Here is a 14,672-nt window from a genome sequence, read left to right as displayed (position 1 = left end):
ACTCTAAGGACCCGCAGGCCAGCTGGGCCTTCTGGCAGGACAGAGAGCCCCGGAATCCGACGTGGAGAACTGGGTGTACGTCCCCACGAGGAGGCGGTCCCCACCTCCGCGGCTCTCCCCTTGCGGGGGGGAAAAGCAGCCACGGGGCCTCAGAGAAGACACCAGGCTGGGCGCCCGCCCCACAGTGGGGGCACGTCCCCCGCAGGCCACTTAGCGACGGCCGCCGGCCGGCGGACGGTTGGGTGGCGCGAGACGCTGCGGCCGCCCTGCTACCGGGTTCCTGGGAGGGCGTCCTGGAACCAGCGTCCACACCAAGCCCTTGGAAGGCCCAGGCGACGGAGGAGCCCCGTCAGGCAGGGGCCGAGGACGGTGACGGCCCGGGCGGGGAGGAGCGTGTCAGGCAGGGGCAGAGGACGGTGACAGGTGACAGGCCGGGCGGGAAGGAGTCAGTCAGGCAGGGGCCGAGGAGGAGACGGGGCTGGGTAAGGGTTAGGGTTAGAGTCAGGGCACAAGTCACAATCGCAAAGACCTGGAAGCGACCCGAGTGCCCATCGACCCACGAGTGCGTAAATGAAATGTGGCGCGTGGACACCACGGAGTGCTATTCAGCTAGGAGGAGCAGCGGTGAGAGGGCACCTCTCGTGGTTCTCCTGGCCAGAGCTGGAACCCGTTCCAGTAAGCCAGGTAGCCCAAGAATGGACACACGAGCACCACGTGCTCGCGCTCACCAGCAAATGGGTACGAACCGACGGACACCCAAGTGGACACAGAGGAATCACCTTCATCGGGTGGGTGTCGGGCGGGTGGGGGGAGGGGATGGGCATACACCTCCATTAGGAATGGGGTGGGTGCGCACCGACTGGGGGATGGGCGCACTTGAGGCTCTGACCCGAGGGGGGAGGCTGGGAGAGGGCAACGTACCCGACCTTAACATTGGTACCCCCACAATACGCTGGAACAACATCAGAGGTTAATGAATAAGAACACAGGGGGGAGGGGGGCACGGGCAACACATGTCACCTTAATACTTGGACTCCCATCATCTGCTTGAAAAGAGAGAGAAAAGAAAATGCAATCATAGAGATAAGAGACACTTTTTAAACATAATGAATCCGAAGAGAAAAGTAAAAGGAGGCCTGTGGAGCAGGTCTGGGTGTGACTCCGGATCCCCCAACATCAGGTGCCACCACCAAAGATTCCTACGTGTAGCCCATAGAACCCCAAAAGCAACGGGACGAGTTCTGGTCACATACTCCCTCAAAATGACATCCTGGCCTTCTTCTGGAACTCCCTCCCCTCTCAGACTCTCAAGGTTTCCTCCAGCGTGTCGGTTCCCACAGAGCAGACCTTTGGTCTGAGACCTGACAGTCCAGAAGCCACGCATGCTGCCGCGTGACGGCGGTGTCGCGGCTTGGGACAAGAGGAGGCCCCACGGTGCGGGCTGGGGCGCCAGGCACCGCGGCGGGCGCTGAGGGTGGGGGTGACCCCCGCCCCGGGCCGCCGCCTCGCTCCCAGAGAGGGGACAGAACAAGAGGCAAAACAAAACAAAAAAAAAAAAAAAAAAGAAGCCTACGGCACCCGGTATTCCCAGGCGGTCTCCCATCCAAGTACTAACCAGGCCCGACCCTGCTTAGCTTCCGAGACCAGACGAGATCGGGCGCGTTCAGGGTGGTGTGGCCCTAGACGGCGGAGGGCGCCCCTGCCCCGCTCAAGAAGCCGAGCCTCTCTGCGCTTCCCCGCCGCCTCCTCCCGCCCCAGGCCCCGCGCCGGCGCTGACCCGCACCGGGCGGGCCTGTTGAGTTCACCGGCCGGGTCCGGCGGGCTCCGAGGGACGGGGGTGACAGGCGGGGCGGGGCGGGGCGGGCAGGGAGCGGCGGGCCGGGGTGGGGGGCTGTCTCTCTATACACACACACACACACACACACACACACTCACACTCACTCACTCACACTCACACAAGATGCGCCTCCACGGCTGGACTCGCCAAGGTGGAGACCTTCCAGCCCCCTTCCTCTCCTCGCCTGGCCCACCCCCAGCTCGTGGCCGCCCCCGCCGCCGCCGCCGCCGCCGCCGCCGCCGCCGCCGCCGCCGCCGCCGCCGCCGCCGCCGCCGCCGCCGCCGCCGCCGCCGCCGCCGCCGCCGCCGCCGCCGCCGCCGCCGATTGCGCACGCGCGGGTCGCCCGCCCTTTGACCCCAGGCAGGGGCCGCCCTCCCCGACAACCCCTTTCAGCTGCGCCCCCCACCCTGTGGGTGGGCTGCCGCCTATTCCCCCGGGCCCGGGCTGGGGCACAGCGCATGGGGGAGGGGAGCGAGTGTATGGGGCGTCTCTCTCTCTCTCTCTTGGGATGTGTCCCATGGGTGGGGTGGCGTGGTTAGTGGGGCGCTGAAGAAATCAGTCCCCTCCATCTCCTACCTCCGGAAAACGCCCAAGCCCTTGGAGAACTGCCGGCAACGCGACCGTGGGGGCCGGGACCCTCCTCTGTGTCCTCCTGTGGCCCAGTCCTAGGGGCCTGGGCCTGGCCGGGGCTGCATTGGACCCCGACCCCCCTGGCGTGTGGACTCGCTAAAAATCGGCGATTAGATATTGGATTCCAGCTTCATTGAGGTCATTTCACTAATGAGTGCACCGGAAAGAGTTTCCTAATCCATCTGTGAGGGTGGCAACTGAAAGAGAATTTTAAAGCTGACAGAATAGGCGAGGAAAGGCATAGGAGATTTCCACACCCAGTAAGGAAGCCTTTCCCGAAATGGAAGAAAGAAAGGAGCAAACAGAGACACCGGTAGCCCGCCAGGATCAGAGTCTGCCCCCGAGAGAAAGTACCCTGACCAGGTTCACCCGTGGGTGGGTGGCGAGCTAGCGGCATTCAGAAGAGCGAGGCCCGCAGTCTGTGCAGAAGACACCTGCACTCGGGTGTGTGTGGCGGCACGATTCACAAGCAGCTCCAGATGTTAAGCCAAGGAGAAGCCAGGGAGTTCCCAACGCCCCAGGTGTCCTCAGCCCACGACTGGCTGCTGGGGGAATGCGAAGCCCGGCTCCTTGTCTCAGAGCGGGACAACCAGGAGGTGTGACGTACACCCCGGGGTTCCCAGGAGGATCAGGCTGAAGCTGGGACTTGGCCTGAAAGTGTCCCCTCGCACGGCCACCCCCTTCCCCTTCCTGCTCCTCTACTCCTGGTGCCCCTCCATCCAGGGGCCAGACCTTAAAGAGTCACCCGCAAGAGAATCCTGGTCCCAAAGGAGCCTTCTGGGGGACCCGTGCTGAGAGAGGTTGTGGGCATGGCCCGCTGGGGCTCTGCCCGACCCAGGGCTGAGAGATGCAACCTCCCAGCTCTGGGTCCCTGCAGGGGAAGCGTTGGCAAGCACAGGGCCAGTCCTCCAAAGGCCCAGGTGCAGGGAGCCCAGGCCAAGCAGCCTGTGGAAGAAGCCACCCCGGGAACACGACTGCAGGCCACGGCCCTTCCCACCTCCTCCTCCTCCTCCTCCTCCTGCTCCTCCACCCCCCCCCCGACCTCCCACCCCCACCCCCGACATGGCGCAGGGCTCAGAGACACCTCAGACACTTGCTACCCAAAGTGCAAAGGGCATCAGTTGCTCCTCCAAACCCCCCCCCCCGCCCAGCAGACCGCGTTGTCCAGCCAGCCCCCGGGCCTCCCTGGGGTGCCCAGCACAAAAGTGCAGACAACCACCGGACCCTCAATCTCAGTTTTCGGATGTTTTTGCCACTCTAAGGACCCGCAGGCCAGCTGGGCCTTCTGGCAGGACAGAGAGCCCCGGAATCCGACGTGGAGAGCTGGGTGTACGTCCCCACGAGGAGGCGGTCCCCACCTCCGCGGCTCTCCCCTTGCGGGGGGGAAAAGCAGCCACGGGGCCTCAGAGAAGACACCAGGCTGGGCGCCCGCCCCACAGTGGGGGCACGTCCCCCGCAGGCCACTTAGCGACGGCCGCCGGCCGGCGGACGGTTGGGTGGCGCGAGACGCTGCGGCCGCCCTGCTACCGGGTTCCTGGGAGGGCGTCCTGGAACCAGCGTCCACACCAAGCCCTTGGAAGGCCCAGGCGACGGAGGAGCCCCGTCAGGCAGGGGCCGAGGACGGTGACGGCCCGGGCGGGGAGGAGCGTGTCAGGCAGGGGCAGAGGACGGTGACAGGTGACAGGCCGGGCGGGAAGGAGTCAGTCAGGCAGGGGCCGAGGAGGAGACGGGGCTGGGTAAGGGTTAGGGTTAGAGTCAGGGCACAAGTCACAATCGCAAAGACCTGGAAGCGACCCGAGTGCCCATCGACCCACGAGTGCGTAAATGAAATGTGGCGCGTGGACACCACGGAGTGCTATTCAGCTAGGAGGAGCAGCGGTGAGAGGGCACCTCTCGTGGTTCTCCTGGCCAGAGCTGGAACCCGTTCCAGTAAGCCAGGTAGCCCAAGAATGGACACACGAGCACCACGTGCTCGCGCTCACCAGCAAATGGGTACGAACCGACGGACACCCAAGTGGACACAGAGGAATCACCTTCATCGGGTGGGTGTCGGGCGGGTGGGGGGAGGGGATGGGCATACACCTCCATTAGGAATGGGGTGGGTGCGCACCGACTGGGGGATGGGCGCACTTGAGGCTCTGACCCGAGGGGGGAGGCTGGGAGAGGGCAACGTACCCGACCTTAACATTGGTACCCCCACAATACGCTGGAACAACATCAGAGGTTAATGAATAAGAACACAGGGGGGAGGGGGGCACGGGCAACACATGTCACCTTAATACTTGGACTCCCATCATCTGCTTGAAAAGAGAGAGAAAAGAAAATGCAATCATAGAGATAAGAGACACTTTTTAAACATAATGAATCCGAAGAGAAAAGTAAAAGGAGGCCTGTGGAGCAGGTCTGGGTGTGACTCCGGATCCCCCAACATCAGGTGCCACCACCAAAGATTCCTACGTGTAGCCCATAGAACCCCAAAAGCAACGGGACGAGTTCTGGTCACATACTCCCTCAAAATGACATCCTGGCCTTCTTCTGGAACTCCCTCCCCTCTCAGACTCTCAAGGTTTCCTCCAGCGTGTCGGTTCCCACAGAGCAGACCTTTGGTCTGAGACCTGACAGTCCAGAAGCCACGCATGCTGCCGCGTGACGGCGGTGTCGCGGCTTGGGACAAGAGGAGGCCCCACGGTGCGGGCTGGGGCGCCAGGCACCGCGGCGGGCGCTGAGGGTGGGGGTGACCCCCGCCCCGGGCCGCCGCCTCGCTCCCAGAGAGGGGACAGAACAAGAGGCAAAACAAAACAAAAAAAAAAAAAAAAAGAAGCCTACGGCACCCGGTATTCCCAGGCGGTCTCCCATCCAAGTACTAACCAGGCCCGACCCTGCTTAGCTTCCGAGACCAGACGAGATCGGGCGCGTTCAGGGTGGTGTGGCCCTAGACGGCGGAGGGCGCCCCTGCCCCGCTCAAGAAGCCGAGCCTCTCTGCGCTTCCCCGCCGCCTCCTCCCGCCCCAGGCCCCGCGCCGGCGCTGACCCGCACCGGGCGGGCCTGTTGAGTTCACCGGCCGGGTCCGGCGGGCTCCGAGGGACGGGGGTGACAGGCGGGGCGGGGCGGGGCGGGCAGGGAGCGGCGGGCCGGGGTGGGGGGCTGTCTCTCTATACACACACACACACACACACACACACACTCACACTCACTCACTCACACTCACACAAGATGCGCCTCCACGGCTGGACTCGCCAAGGTGGAGACCTTCCAGCCCCCTTCCTCTCCTCGCCTGGCCCACCCCCAGCTCGTGGCCGCCCCCGCCGCCGCCGCCGCCGCCGCCGCCGCCGCCGCCGCCGATTGCGCACGCGCGGGTCGCCCGCCCTTTGACCCCAGGCAGGGGCCGCCCTCCCCGACAACCCCTTTCAGCTGCGCCCCCCACCCTGTGGGTGGGCTGCCGCCTATTCCCCCGGGCCCGGGCTGGGGCACAGCGCATGGGGGAGGGGAGCGAGTGTATGGGGCGTCTCTCTCTCTCTCTCTTGGGATGTGTCCCATGGGTGGGGTGGCGTGGTTAGTGGGGCGCTGAAGAAATCAGTCCCCTCCATCTCCTACCTCCGGAAAACGCCCAAGCCCTTGGAGAACTGCCGGCAACGCGACCGTGGGGGCCGGGACCCTCCTCTGTGTCCTCCTGTGGCCCAGTCCTAGGGGCCTGGGCCTGGCCGGGGCTGCATTGGACCCCGACCCCCCTGGCGTGTGGACTCGCTAAAAATCGGCGATTAGATATTGGATTCCAGCTTCATTGAGGTCATTTCACTAATGAGTGCACCGGAAAGAGTTTCCTAATCCATCTGTGAGGGTGGCAACTGAAAGAGAATTTTAAAGCTGACAGAATAGGCGAGGAAAGGCATAGGAGATTTCCACACCCAGTAAGGAAGCCTTTCCCGAAATGGAAGAAAGAAACGAGCAAACAGAGACACCGGTAGCCCGCCAGGATCAGAGTCTGCCCCCGAGAGAAAGTACCCTGACCAGGTTCACCCGTGGGTGGGTGGCGAGCTAGCGGCATTCAGAAGAGCGAGGCCCGCAGTCTGTGCAGAAGACACCTGCACTCGGGTGTGTGTGGCGGCACGATTCACAAGCAGCTCCAGATGTTAAGCCAAGGAGAAGCCAGGGAGTTCCCAACGCCCCAGGTGTCCTCAGCCCACGACTGGCTGCTGGGGGAATGCGAAGCCCGGCTCCTTGTCTCAGAGCGGGACAACCAGGAGGTGTGACGTACACCCCGGGGTTCCCAGGAGGATCAGGCTGAAGCTGGGACTTGGCCTGAAAGTGTCCCCTCGCACGGCCACCCCCTTCCCCTTCCTGCTCCTCTACTCCTGGTGCCCCTCCATCCAGGGGCCAGACCTTAAAGAGTCACCCGCAAGAGAATCCTGGTCCCAAAGGAGCCTTCTGGGGGACCCGTGCTGAGAGAGGTTGTGGGCATGGCCCGCTGGGGCTCTGCCCGACCCAGGGCTGAGAGATGCAACCTCCCAGCTCTGGGTCCCTGCAGGGGAAGCGTTGGCAAGCACAGGGCCAGTCCTCCAAAGGCCCAGGTGCAGGGAGCCCAGGCCAAGCAGCCTGTGGAAGAAGCCACCCCGGGAACACGACTGCAGGCCACGGCCCTTCCCACCTCCTCCTCCTCCTCCTCCTCCTGCTCCTCCACCCCCCCCCCGACCTCCCACCCCCACCCCCGACATGGCGCAGGGCTCAGAGACACCTCAGACACTTGCTACCCAAAGTGCAAAGGGCATCAGTTGCTCCTCCAAACCCCCCCCCCCCCCCGCCCAGCAGACCGCGTTGTCCAGCCAGCCCCCGGGCCTCCCTGGGGTGCCCAGCACAAAAGTGCAGACAACCACCGGACCCTCAATCTCAGTTTTCGGATGTTTTTGCCACTCTAAGGACCCGCAGGCCAGCTGGGCCTTCTGGCAGGACAGAGAGCCCCGGAATCCGACGTGGAGAGCTGGGTGTACGTCCCCACGAGGAGGCGGTCCCCACCTCCGCGGCTCTCCCCTTGCGGGGGGGAAAAGCAGCCACGGGGCCTCAGAGAAGACACCAGGCTGGGCGCCCGCCCCACAGTGGGGGCACGTCCCCCGCAGGCCACTTAGCGACGGCCGCCGGCCGGCGGACGGTTGGGTGGCGCGAGACGCTGCGGCCGCCCTGCTACCGGGTTCCTGGGAGGGCGTCCTGGAACCAGCGTCCACACCAAGCCCTTGGAAGGCCCAGGCGACGGAGGAGCCCCGTCAGGCAGGGGCCGAGGACGGTGACGGCCCGGGCGGGGAGGAGCGTGTCAGGCAGGGGCAGAGGACGGTGACAGGTGACAGGCCGGGCGGGAAGGAGTCAGTCAGGCAGGGGCCGAGGAGGAGACGGGGCTGGGTAAGGGTTAGGGTTAGAGTCAGGGCACAAGTCACAATCGCAAAGACCTGGAAGCGACCCGAGTGCCCATCGACCCACGAGTGCGTAAATGAAATGTGGCGCGTGGACACCACGGAGTGCTATTCAGCTAGGAGGAGCAGCGGTGAGAGGGCACCTCTCGTGGTTCTCCTGGCCAGAGCTGGAACCCGTTCCAGTAAGCCAGGTAGCCCAAGAATGGACACACGAGCACCACGTGCTCGCGCTCACCAGCAAATGGGTACGAACCGACGGACACCCAAGTGGACACAGAGGAATCACCTTCATCGGGTGGGTGTCGGGCGGGTGGGGGGAGGGGATGGGCATACACCTCCATTAGGAATGGGGTGGGTGCGCACCGACTGGGGGATGGGCGCACTTGAGGCTCTGACCCGAGGGGGGAGGCTGGGAGAGGGCAACGTACCCGACCTTAACATTGGTACCCCCACAATACGCTGGAACAACATCAGAGGTTAATGAATAAGAACACAGGGGGGAGGGGGGCACGGGCAACACATGTCACCTTAATACTTGGACTCCCATCATCTGCTTGAAAAGAGAGAGAAAAGAAAATGCAATCATAGAGATAAGAGACACTTTTTAAACATAATGAATCCGAAGAGAAAAGTAAAAGGAGGCCTGTGGAGCAGGTCTGGGTGTGACTCCGGATCCCCCAACATCAGGTGCCACCACCAAAGATTCCTACGTGTAGCCCATAGAACCCCAAAAGCAACGGGACGAGTTCTGGTCACATACTCCCTCAAAATGACATCCTGGCCTTCTTCTGGAACTCCCTCCCCTCTCAGACTCTCAAGGTTTCCTCCAGCGTGTCGGTTCCCACAGAGCAGACCTTTGGTCTGAGACCTGACAGTCCAGAAGCCACGCATGCTGCCGCGTGACGGCGGTGTCGCGGCTTGGGACAAGAGGAGGCCCCACGGTGCGGGCTGGGGCGCCAGGCACCGCGGCGGGCGCTGAGGGTGGGGGTGACCCCCGCCCCGGGCCGCCGCCTCGCTCCCAGAGAGGGGACAGAACAAGAGGCAAAACAAAACAAAAAAAAAAAAAAAAAAGAAGCCTACGGCACCCGGTATTCCCAGGCGGTCTCCCATCCAAGTACTAACCAGGCCCGACCCTGCTTAGCTTCCGAGACCAGACGAGATCGGGCGCGTTCAGGGTGGTGTGGCCCTAGACGGCGGAGGGCGCCCCTGCCCCGCTCAAGAAGCCGAGCCTCTCTGCGCTTCCCCGCCGCCTCCTCCCGCCCCAGGCCCCGCGCCGGCGCTGACCCGCACCGGGCGGGCCTGTTGAGTTCACCGGCCGGGTCCGGCGGGCTCCGAGGGACGGGGGTGACAGGCGGGGCGGGGCGGGGCGGGCAGGGAGCGGCGGGCCGGGGTGGGGGGCTGTCTCTCTATACACACACACACACACACACACACACACTCACACTCACTCACTCACACTCACACAAGATGCGCCTCCACGGCTGGACTCGCCAAGGTGGAGACCTTCCAGCCCCCTTCCTCTCCTCGCCTGGCCCACCCCCAGCTCGTGGCCGCCCCCGCCGCCGCCGCCGCCGCCGCCGCCGCCGCCGCCGCCGATTGCGCACGCGCGGGTCGCCCGCCCTTTGACCCCAGGCAGGGGCCGCCCTCCCCGACAACCCCTTTCAGCTGCGCCCCCCACCCTGTGGGTGGGCTGCCGCCTATTCCCCCGGGCCCGGGCTGGGGCACAGCGCATGGGGGAGGGGAGCGAGTGTATGGGGCGTCTCTCTCTCTCTCTCTTGGGATGTGTCCCATGGGTGGGGTGGCGTGGTTAGTGGGGCGCTGAAGAAATCAGTCCCCTCCATCTCCTACCTCCGGAAAACGCCCAAGCCCTTGGAGAACTGCCGGCAACGCGACCGTGGGGGCCGGGACCCTCCTCTGTGTCCTCCTGTGGCCCAGTCCTAGGGGCCTGGGCCTGGCCGGGGCTGCATTGGACCCCGACCCCCCTGGCGTGTGGACTCGCTAAAAATCGGCGATTAGATATTGGATTCCAGCTTCATTGAGGTCATTTCACTAATGAGTGCACCGGAAAGAGTTTCCTAATCCATCTGTGAGGGTGGCAACTGAAAGAGAATTTTAAAGCTGACAGAATAGGCGAGGAAAGGCATAGGAGATTTCCACACCCAGTAAGGAAGCCTTTCCCGAAATGGAAGAAAGAAAGGAGCAAACAGAGACACCGGTAGCCCGCCAGGATCAGAGTCTGCCCCCGAGAGAAAGTACCCTGACCAGGTTCACCCGTGGGTGGGTGGCGAGCTAGCGGCATTCAGAAGAGCGAGGCCCGCAGTCTGTGCAGAAGACACCTGCACTCGGGTGTGTGTGGCGGCACGATTCACAAGCAGCTCCAGATGTTAAGCCAAGGAGAAGCCAGGGAGTTCCCAACGCCCCAGGTGTCCTCAGCCCACGACTGGCTGCTGGGGGAATGCGAAGCCCGGCTCCTTGTCTCAGAGCGGGACAACCAGGAGGTGTGACGTACACCCCGGGGTTCCCAGGAGGATCAGGCTGAAGCTGGGACTTGGCCTGAAAGTGTCCCCTCGCACGGCCACCCCCTTCCCCTTCCTGCTCCTCTACTCCTGGTGCCCCTCCATCCAGGGGCCAGACCTTAAAGAGTCACCCGCAAGAGAATCCTGGTCCCAAAGGAGCCTTCTGGGGGACCCGTGCTGAGAGAGGTTGTGGGCATGGCCCGCTGGGGCTCTGCCCGACCCAGGGCTGAGAGATGCAACCTCCCAGCTCTGGGTCCCTGCAGGGGAAGCGTTGGCAAGCACAGGGCCAGTCCTCCAAAGGCCCAGGTGCAGGGAGCCCAGGCCAAGCAGCCTGTGGAAGAAGCCACCCCGGGAACACGACTGCAGGCCACGGCCCTTCCCACCTCCTCCTCCTCCTCCTCCTCCTGCTCCTCCACCCCCCCCCCCGACCTCCCACCCCCACCCCCGACATGGCGCAGGGCTCAGAGACACCTCAGACACTTGCTACCCAAAGTGCAAAGGGCATCAGTTGCTCCTCCAAACCCCCCCCCCCCCGCCCAGCAGACCGCGTTGTCCAGCCAGCCCCCGGGCCTCCCTGGGGTGCCCAGCACAAAAGTGCAGACAACCACCGGACCCTCAATCTCAGTTTTCGGATGTTTTTGCCACTCTAAGGACCCGCAGGCCAGCTGGGCCTTCTGGCAGGACAGAGAGCCCCGGAATCCGACGTGGAGAGCTGGGTGTACGTCCCCACGAGGAGGCGGTCCCCACCTCCGCGGCTCTCCCCTTGCGGGGGGGAAAAGCAGCCACGGGGCCTCAGAGAAGACACCAGGCTGGGCGCCCGCCCCACAGTGGGGGCACGTCCCCCGCAGGCCACTTAGCGACGGCCGCCGGCCGGCGGACGGTTGGGTGGCGCGAGACGCTGCGGCCGCCCTGCTACCGGGTTCCTGGGAGGGCGTCCTGGAACCAGCGTCCACACCAAGCCCTTGGAAGGCCCAGGCGACGGAGGAGCCCCGTCAGGCAGGGGCCGAGGACGGTGACGGCCCGGGCGGGGAGGAGCGTGTCAGGCAGGGGCAGAGGACGGTGACAGGTGACAGGCCGGGCGGGAAGGAGTCAGTCAGGCAGGGGCCGAGGAGGAGACGGGGCTGGGTAAGGGTTAGGGTTAGAGTCAGGGCACAAGTCACAATCGCAAAGACCTGGAAGCGACCCGAGTGCCCATCGACCCACGAGTGCGTAAATGAAATGTGGCGCGTGGACACCACGGAGTGCTATTCAGCTAGGAGGAGCAGCGGTGAGAGGGCACCTCTCGTGGTTCTCCTGGCCAGAGCTGGAACCCGTTCCAGTAAGCCAGGTAGCCCAAGAATGGACACACGAGCACCACGTGCTCGCGCTCACCAGCAAATGGGTACGAACCGACGGACACCCAAGTGGACACAGAGGAATCACCTTCATCGGGTGGGTGTCGGGCGGGTGGGGGGAGGGGATGGGCATACACCTCCATTAGGAATGGGGTGGGTGCGCACCGACTGGGGGATGGGCGCACTTGAGGCTCTGACCCGAGGGGGGAGGCTGGGAGAGGGCAACGTACCCGACCTTAACATTGGTACCCCCACAATACGCTGGAACAACATCAGAGGTTAATGAATAAGAACACAGGGGGGAGGGGGGCACGGGCAACACATGTCACCTTAATACTTGGACTCCCATCATCTGCTTGAAAAGAGAGAGAAAAGAAAATGCAATCATAGAGATAAGAGACACTTTTTAAACATAATGAATCCGAAGAGAAAAGTAAAAGGAGGCCTGTGGAGCAGGTCTGGGTGTGACTCCGGATCCCCCAACATCAGGTGCCACCACCAAAGATTCCTACGTGTAGCCCATAGAACCCCAAAAGCAACGGGACGAGTTCTGGTCACATACTCCCTCAAAATGACATCCTGGCCTTCTTCTGGAACTCCCTCCCCTCTCAGACTCTCAAGGTTTCCTCCAGCGTGTCGGTTCCCACAGAGCAGACCTTTGGTCTGAGACCTGACAGTCCAGAAGCCACGCATGCTGCCGCGTGACGGCGGTGTCGCGGCTTGGGACAAGAGGAGGCCCCACGGTGCGGGCTGGGGCGCCAGGCACCGCGGCGGGCGCTGAGGGTGGGGGTGACCCCCGCCCCGGGCCGCCGCCTCGCTCCCAGAGAGGGGACAGAACAAGAGGCAAAACAAAACAAAAAAAAAAAAAAAAAAGAAGCCTACGGCACCCGGTATTCCCAGGCGGTCTCCCATCCAAGTACTAACCAGGCCCGACCCTGCTTAGCTTCCGAGACCAGACGAGATCGGGCGCGTTCAGGGTGGTGTGGCCCTAGACGGCGGAGGGCGCCCCTGCCCCGCTCAAGAAGCCGAGCCTCTCTGCGCTTCCCCGCCGCCTCCTCCCGCCCCAGGCCCCGCGCCGGCGCTGACCCGCACCGGGCGGGCCTGTTGAGTTCACCGGCCGGGTCCGGCGGGCTCCGAGGGACGGGGGTGACAGGCGGGGCGGGGCGGGGCGGGCAGGGAGCGGCGGGCCGGGGTGGGGGGCTGTCTCTCTATACACACACACACACACACACACACACTCACACTCACTCACTCACACTCACACAAGATGCGCCTCCACGGCTGGACTCGCCAAGGTGGAGACCTTCCAGCCCCCTTCCTCTCCTCGCCTGGCCCACCCCCAGCTCGTGGCCGCCCCCGCCGCCGCCGCCGCCGCCGCCGCCGCCGCCGCCGATTGCGCACGCGCGGGTCGCCCGCCCTTTGACCCCAGGCAGGGGCCGCCCTCCCCGACAACCCCTTTCAGCTGCGCCCCCCACCCTGTGGGTGGGCTGCCGCCTATTCCCCCGGGCCCGGGCTGGGGCACAGCGCATGGGGGAGGGGAGCGAGTGTATGGGGCGTCTCTCTCTCTCTCTTGGGATGTGTCCCATGGGTGGGGTGGCGTGGTTAGTGGGGCGCTGAAGAAATCAGTCCCCTCCATCTCCTACCTCTGGAAAACGCCCAAGCCCTTGGAGAACTGCCGGCAACGCGACCGTGGGGGCCGGGACCCTCCTCTGTGTCCTCCTGTGGCCCAGTCCATGGGGCCTGGGCCTGGCCGGGGCTGCATTGGACCCCGACCCCCCTGGCGTGTGGACTCGCTAAAAATCGGCGATTAGATATTGGATTCCAGCTTCATTGAGGTCATTTCACTAATGAGTGCACCGGAAAGAGTTTCCTAATCCATCTGTGAGGGTGGCAACTGAAAGAGAATTTTAAAGCTGACAGAATAGGCGAGGAAAGGCATAGGAGATTTCCACACCCAGTAAGGAAGCCTTTCCCGAAATGGAAGAAAGAAAGGAGCAAACAGAGACACCGGTAGCCCGCCAGGATCAGAGTCTGCCCCCGAGAGAAAGTACCCTGACCAGGTTCACCCGTGGGTGGGTGGCGAGCTAGCGGCATTCAGAAGAGCGAGGCCCGCAGTCTGTGCAGAAGACACCTGCACTCGGGTGTGTGTGGCGGCACGATTCACAAGCAGCTCCAGATGTTAAGCCAAGGAGAAGCCAGGGAGTTCCCAACGCCCCAGGTGTCCTCAGCCCACGACTGGCTGCTGGGGGAATGCGAAGCCCGGCTCCTTGTCTCAGAGCGGGACAACCAGGAGGTGTGACGTACACCCCGGGGTTCCCAGGAGGATCAGGCTGAAGCTGGGACTTGGCCTGAAAGTGTCCCCTCGCACGGCCACCCCCTTCCCCTTCCTGCTCCTCTACTCCTGGTGCCCCTCCATCCAGGGGCCAGACCTTAAAGAGTCACCCGCAAGAGAATCCTGGTCCCAAAGGAGCCTTCTGGGGGACCCGTGCTGAGAGAGGTTGTGGGCATGGCCCGCTGGGGCTCTGCCCGACCCAGGGCTGAGAGATGCAACCTCCCAGCTCTGGGTCCCTGCAGGGGAAGCGTTGGCAAGCACAGGGCCAGTCCTCCAAAGGCCCAGGTGCAGGGAGCCCAGGCCAAGCAGCCTGTGGAAGAAGCCACCCCGGGAACACGACTGCAGGCCACGGCCCTTCCCACCTCCTCCTCCTCCTCCTGCTCCTCCACCCCCCCCCCGACCTCCCACCCCCACCCCCGACATGGCGCAGGGCTCAGAGACACCTCAGACACTTGCTACCCAAAGTGCAAAGGGCATCAGTTGCTCCTCCAAACCCCCCCCCCCCGCCCAGCAGACCGCGTTGTCCAGCCAGCCCCCGGGCCTCCCTGGGGTGCCCAGCACAAAAGTGCAGACAACCACCGGACCCTCAATCTCAGTTTTCGGATGTTTTTGCCACTCTAAGGA

The 14,672-nt window shown here is 64.0% G+C and overlaps 4 non-coding genes across 4 annotated transcripts; all 4 read right to left on the bottom strand.

The window, feature by feature from the left end:
- Window positions 1-1,566: 1,566 nt before the first annotated feature.
- Window positions 1,567-1,685, bottom strand: LOC142872567 (5S ribosomal RNA). The gene has a single exon (XR_012920824.1). It is a non-coding gene; the product is annotated as a 5S ribosomal RNA (ribosomal RNA).
- Window positions 1,686-5,286: 3,601 nt separating this feature from the next.
- Window positions 5,287-5,405, bottom strand: LOC142872556 (5S ribosomal RNA). The gene has a single exon (XR_012920813.1). It is a non-coding gene; the product is annotated as a 5S ribosomal RNA (ribosomal RNA).
- A 3,534-nt stretch (window positions 5,406-8,939) lies between these two features.
- On the bottom strand, window positions 8,940-9,058 carry LOC142872545 (5S ribosomal RNA). Its single transcript, XR_012920802.1, has one exon. It is a non-coding gene; the product is annotated as a 5S ribosomal RNA (ribosomal RNA).
- A 3,533-nt stretch (window positions 9,059-12,591) lies between these two features.
- Window positions 12,592-12,710, bottom strand: LOC142872534 (5S ribosomal RNA). The gene has a single exon (XR_012920791.1). It is a non-coding gene; the product is annotated as a 5S ribosomal RNA (ribosomal RNA).
- Window positions 12,711-14,672: the final 1,962 nt, after the last annotated feature.

The sequence above is a fragment of the Microcebus murinus genome, chromosome 8 (assembly GCF_040939455.1).
Source record: "Microcebus murinus isolate Inina chromosome 8, M.murinus_Inina_mat1.0, whole genome shotgun sequence".
Taxonomy (NCBI): Eukaryota; Metazoa; Chordata; class Mammalia; order Primates; family Cheirogaleidae; genus Microcebus; species Microcebus murinus.
This window is presented reverse-complemented; position numbering and strand designations above follow the sequence as displayed.